At 36.1% G+C, this 6,494-nt stretch overlaps 1 protein-coding gene across 2 annotated transcripts in view; it reads left to right on the top strand.

Annotated features, from left to right (window-relative positions):
• Window positions 1-5,226: 5,226 nt before the first annotated feature.
• Window positions 5,227-6,494, top strand: part of LOC110843472 (nephrin) — a 91,625-nt gene continuing 90,357 nt past the window's right edge. For both annotated transcript variants that reach the window (XM_022089438.2, XM_035847472.1), the window contains exon 1: window positions 5,227-6,205. The gene's annotated coding sequence lies outside the window, so the exon portion shown is untranslated. The remainder of the gene's footprint in view (window positions 6,206-6,494) is intronic.

Raw genomic sequence — 6,494 nt, 5'->3', positions numbered from 1 at the left:
TTCTTTGGTTGATGTTTAATACAGTGGGCAGCCAAATAACGCAAAATAACGCCGACTTGATTACATTGCATCATCAAGTTGTACATATTTCGTTTATAATTGTACTCATTTTGATTTTGAAACATTGCATGAGTCCACGTGAGCCGTTTCCAGGAAGGCTTGGCCCTCAGCCATTGCCACCCACGCGCTACAAGTCTAGCTAGAGTTACGTGGAATAACTAATGTGATGTTCTGAGTTGTGTGTGGTGTAGACAAAGGGATTTATTTTCGGAAACTATTACTTAACTCTTTTCTTGCCACTATCAACCAGAGTGCTAAGTGGATATTGCTACGGCAGGTGGTAGTGGTTCGTATTTAGCATTGTTCAAGATTTTACTTACCTACGAGTTATAATGAAGAAATAGGAGAAATTAGTCTAATTTTCGCCCACGGAATGTTCGTGTTTTGAGAAAATTAAAAGGATTGTCAAGATAACAATGGGGAGACGTAGTGTACATACACAGCCTACATGCATGAAATAATGAAGAAAATACTGCCTCGCAGCATGGAACACTATAATATATCGACCTTTCTCTTGTTCACATTGTCCTCAGGTTAACCTCTTTCGTACTACTGATTTTTAAATAAAATTTCCCTTCGGTACGATTTTGATTTCATAATTATACCTGATAGCAACCAATTAAAATTTTCCACCAGTTTGCAATATTCGAGTTTTTGACGAAAAATACGAAAAAAACATTTTTTAACATTGGTCGGTATAGGGAAAATTCCAAAATTTTGGGTGAAAAATATCGAAAAAAATCCACTTTTCACCATCGAGTTTTCCACAAAATACCGAAGAAATATTCTTTTTTTAAAGAAATTTTGGTGTCAAGGAAATTTCTGCAGTACACACATTTGTGTATTTCGTCGTCAACGGAAAAATAAAATACTACACAAATGTGTGTACTTCGCCGTGAACGGAAAATAAAATAACTACACAAATGTGTGTACTTCGTCGTTAAGAGGTTAATATATGTTGCGTTGTGTGTGTGTGCCTAACAGTTATGCTGCCAGTCACTGAGAGTTGACCAACAAACCTACAGAAACCTGAGAAACCATGGGCTGTATCATAAAAGAAATTACAAAGCAATCTGTGATAAGGATGCCATCAATCAAGCTGGACTCGTTTCCTGCCTTACTTTCTCCAACATTTGGTTTCTTATTCAAGGTGGTAAATGAAAGGAATTTTCGGGTCAGTGCGGGTATCAGGATTTCCTTCTTGCCTAATGCTTGCTAAGGTCAACAATTTCAACCTACTCAGATATTGCAATAATATTTGCATACACGTTTGTACGCACATGCTCCTTGACGGAGCTTGTCTATCTTGAGATTTTATTTTCACACTAATGGCAACCCACAAACTGGCATTGGTATGCTGCTGCCTCGTGTATTTTCCAGTTGACTTATCAAATCCTCAGGAAACCTTATGACCTTGAACTAGAAACAGGCTGTTGTTACTCTTATCTGTCAAATGCGTACTTCTGTATTTCTGTGAGCATGAGAGAACTATATATAAACAAATATTAAACTTTATGCTTAGCAAATTGTAGAATCAAATTTTGGAATAGTAAAGAGCTGACGTAACAATGTTGGCTTGTTTTGCACATGCTGATCGATTTATTCATTTTGAACAAACACACGAAATTCGTCATGTCAAGTATGTGCTTGGATGACAAATCGGCATCCTCTTTTACATAATCAAGTACATAAGTACGTCGCAAAAATTATATGCATATACACCTGCAGTCCAATAACTTTTAGTAATCCTTGAAACTACTAACGCCATTTCTACGCCATTGTTATCTAAGAACTGCTTCATGAAAAGTTTAAATTGACACTGGAAAGTAGTCCGGATCGAAAATACAAATTGCACTTGGTTGGTGCACACAACTATTGATCTTGGATCTTTTGGAAGTAGCGTTGCAAGCCAACTCGTGTAGTATTAGTTACGTAAGGATTCGATAGTTGCTCCCCGACGGTACATGAGCACATATGCCATGGCAAAGAACATGAGGAGGCAGCATACCGTGTTCATCCTAGTTAACAAAATGTACAAGGACTGATTTAAGCAGAAAATCAGATTTAAGCGAAAGTGGTCTCTCTCTCTCTGGATTTTATTCAGTGTCGAACAAAGGCATGACAGTTTAAATTAGAATCAAAGATAACAAATTAAATCGAGTTGTGCAGGGCGTCCGGAGCGTGTGCACTTGATTCTCTCCAGTCATCCAGTCACGGCTGACAATGGACTCTTTCCTTCCTTGGTCAAAGTCAGCCATGCCACCATCAAAGTCACTCAACCTGGGAAACAATGGAAACTTCACTCCTCATCATATATAATAACTTGAGAGTAACAAAAGCGAGTCATAAAAGTTCCCACATGGCAGCCCACATAGTTCCTGTCAAGAGTTGACTGATTGCCATTACTGCAATGCTCGCATATTCCTTCACTCCAAGAAATATTATTATTATTATTGTCTCTCTCATGCTGTTGATGCTTTGGTGGCTGAGAAGACGACTTGAGAAGATTTTCTTCAGGGAGCCGTGCAGCAGGATGAGATTATTGAATTCATTGAATTGGGCTGCTGGAGAAACATGACTCCTGCAGCTTTGTTTCAGTGTTGTATAATATTCAAATTGGGGGATGGGTGCCACCAAGACGAAAACGACTCACATACCACTCAGACCTTACATGCAGCATGGTCATCATCATGTTTGGTGTAATGTTTGTGTTGGTGTTGTTAGTTTTTTTTGCTGGTAATATTTGTACAGCCCAAATAATCGCATAATTGAGCTACACTGAAGTATGCATGGACTACTTAACTAAGTAAGTCATAAAGCAAAAAGTCCAAAAGGCGCTGCTTATCCTGCTTGTATTCCATCATTATTATTTTCTTTCAAGGTGTAACAAGAAAGGAAATAAGTACCGACGACGACGAAGGAAAGGAAAGGACGACCAACCCAGCAACAACATCACAAACTTTTTTTTGTAGCCACATAAAATGTATTTATACAGCTAGAAAACGTACATCGTTCGATGATATACACCTCTAATTTATATTCTAATTCACTTTTGCTGTACGCACGTAGTTGGAGCGTAGGTAATGAGACCAGGTTCACACACACAGAGTATTCACTTTCCTTACTGATCAATGTCATTTTCTGGAGGGAGAGGACTTTTCTGCTCATTAAGACTTTTTTCAGAGAAATCTTTTGTCGTTAAATTCAGATCATGAAATGGATCTGGATAATTTGCATCATTATTGCGTTTCCCAACTTTTATTAGCTAGTAACGTTTCAACTTTTATCTGAGTAATAAATGAGCATTCAATATAGTGTTCATTGTGTGATCCAAACTTCATCTGCTCTTCAGAGATCTAAGGAATTGCCTAATTTATTTCCTCGGAGCAGCAAAAAAAGTGCAACATACTACGATGCCGAGATAAAATCGTAAAATTTGTTTGGATAAAAAAATTGAAATTTTATTACCAAGATTCGTTGTCTGATAATAATCCTACATACAGATGTACATGTACATATATGTACATATGTCTAAGAGTGAGTTTTAGGAACCACCAAAATTTAACAGTCTTCTGGCATCTTTGCAAATGTTGTTGTAGACAAAATCGTTGACATGATGGAATGGACATAAAAATTAAAATTTTGAATTAGTAAACAATTCGTTTTCGAGTCAGGCCTCTATAGCTCAGAGCGATGACTGGTTTTTGGAAATTGGATGGATAGAACTGCTCGCATTTTTCTTTTGCAAATTGCAACGTAGGAAAAAAAGTCGGGACTTGGAATCAGTTTTTCAAGTGGAAACTTTACTGCACACATTGCGAAGATAATGATTTTGAAATACAGAGAAAATTGAAGACTGAACTTTGAGGCCTCCATTATATCAATGTGTCTGATCTAATCCGGAGGATAATAATAATTGAATTAACATGGAGGATGAGACTCCTGGGCAGAATACATAAACAGGACGCTGAAAATTCTTCCTCGATTAAAATGCTGTCTCTTCTTTAACGCAGCAAAGTGTGCCCACTGCCATGCTCCACATTCGCTTAATTTCCTTCTCGTCGTCTTCTGCCTCACATCACCGACATCAAATTATTTTACATTGCAACATTTGTTGATTTAACAGGCGTGCATTTACTTTTAAGTAAGTTTGTTTATCTTCTTACATCGCAACTTTACTTTATTTTACTTTATTTCATTCCCATTATTCTTATTTATTTAATTTGACTGTTTACCTACTAAAACCAAAGTTTAGGTCGTAGACCTAAACGTCGTAGACAATAAATGCAAATAGCAATCAACCTCGGTTAAATCAACGTGATAATTAAGTTTTATAACTTTTCGAGACATTTTATTTGTCTTGTATTTAGAGTTGATACTCTTTTGTGAATTGCATAAATTTCACCCAACGAGCATGGATATTCATCAAGTGAAGCGTGACTCTGAACAATACATGGAAAATGGATTAGTAAAGTGGAACTAAATAGTCTGCATCTTCAGTTTTAGGTAGGAAATTCCTATTATATTTTAGATGTCCATGTTATACACACATTTTGTATTGAGTTCAACAGGAGGCTCAACAATGTGCATTATCGAAAAATACAAGAGTGCGAATTCCAAACAAGTACTCATTATCTTAATATTTGTGGTTTTGTGTGGAAAATGAGTCACTTTTTACCAGTTATCAAGCACGCCAACACCAAATTTTACCTCTGGCGTATTTAATTGCAGGGCTTGATGATGTGAGGTCCATCGTATGTGTGTCTAATGCCCAATGTCAGTATTAATTTCCTCTCTCCCTGTGTAGGAAGATCGTAACGTTTTATGAGATTCGCACCATTTCTTTGATTAGACTATGTACATGGTCACACAAACAAATTTTGCCTTAAAATAGCTAACTCCCTAATTTGGAATTGTGGTTCAAATTTCAAAAAACATTAAAAAATCTCAAGTTTTATTCTTTCGTCAAAAATATTTCAAGACGTCAAACAAGAGCAAAAAACGAAATAAGTAAATATAGGAATAAGTTGAGTCGCATCAATTCTCACGGTGGTTTTGGTGGAGGAAAGCAGCGTTGAGACGAGCCCACCAACCAACATCTCAAAGTCTCAAATTCAACAAAACGCAGGAGTTCTCTCCAATCGCCTCTCAGTTGTAAGTCAGACGCGTGTGAGTGCACTGTTCCCAACTCCTCGAGACCGGTTTTTTTCGTGGACGCAGGAGGACAAACAATGTTCTAAATACTAGAATTTGTGCAGCAAATACAAATAATTTAAAGTGATTTAGATTTAAATACTGATGCATTAACTGACCTGCGTCAATAAATTTTTTGGTGCAAAATTTAATATAATCTCTTTAATCGTTATCAGTGATTCATAAAAGTAAGATTTCCAGTGAACTTATTACCTCACACCAATTATATTCGTCACTATATGTATAAAACACAATACGTTGATACATGCATTATAGAAGTTTTTATTTTCTAATGATGTGTGAATTTCCCATTAATGAGTAATCTCAAAAGGATAAACGACAGCTTGCAAAACTTAAGAAAAAAAGATTTTGAGTGATTTTGTGGTTTACATGTTAAAAAGTTTAAGCAGTGTGTACCAATTTCATGCCTTCTTCTCTGTACAATTGGCTCGTCGTAAATGCAAGACAAGTGATTGAAATGCATATCTAGCATATCTACATAATCTCCAATTACGACAAATGATATTTTGTCTCGTTTTGGGAACCAGACATATTATACGTTAAATACCGTCTTGTTTGCGTGCACTCTGAAATTGTTAAAAAGTGCAAGAGGGGAATAAGACGAGAAAAATTGAATATTAAATGCATTTCAAATTGCGTAAATTTTTTACTTGAACAAAAAATTAATTGTTTAAAAACTGCTCCAGTGTGCAACTTAAAACTCTTTCCAACTTTGTTGGTGGTTTGTAATCTAGAAGAATCTACAACTACAAGTTTTTAACTCGTATTACAAGTGACTTTTGGGTGTTCGCCGTTGTCTCGAGTTCGTCTCATCGCATATCAAAACCTCAAACTTTTGACTTGCTTCTGCTGTTGTTGCTCTTCTCTTCTCGTCCATAATGACCATTGTTCTCACAAGTTTGCAAATCATCTTTCCCAATTGAGGATGGAGGTTTGTTCGCTGATTTTTATATAAAACTGGTTTTACGCTGCTGCATTATTACGTTCTCAAATTAATAAAATTGCATGTGTAAAGAAAGATTCCAGGTTTTATTGACGCATAAAAACGTATGAACATATCTATGCATACTTTTGATGCGAAATTATTAAATTTTTTATTTGCTGATTACATTAGGTCAGCTAAGGTGAATGCCTTTTTGTCATGTATACGTCATTTGGTGATAACTGATAAGGAATAAATACAATAAGAATAAATTAGAAATTTTGGCAGAGACAGATAT

Source organism: Folsomia candida, unplaced genomic scaffold (assembly GCF_002217175.1).
Source record: "Folsomia candida strain VU population unplaced genomic scaffold, ASM221717v1 Fcan01_Sc002, whole genome shotgun sequence".
Lineage (NCBI taxonomy): Eukaryota > Metazoa > Arthropoda > Collembola > Entomobryomorpha > Isotomidae > Folsomia > Folsomia candida.
Note: the sequence above shows the minus strand (reverse complement) of the source record. Positions and strands in the feature narration are given on the sequence as shown.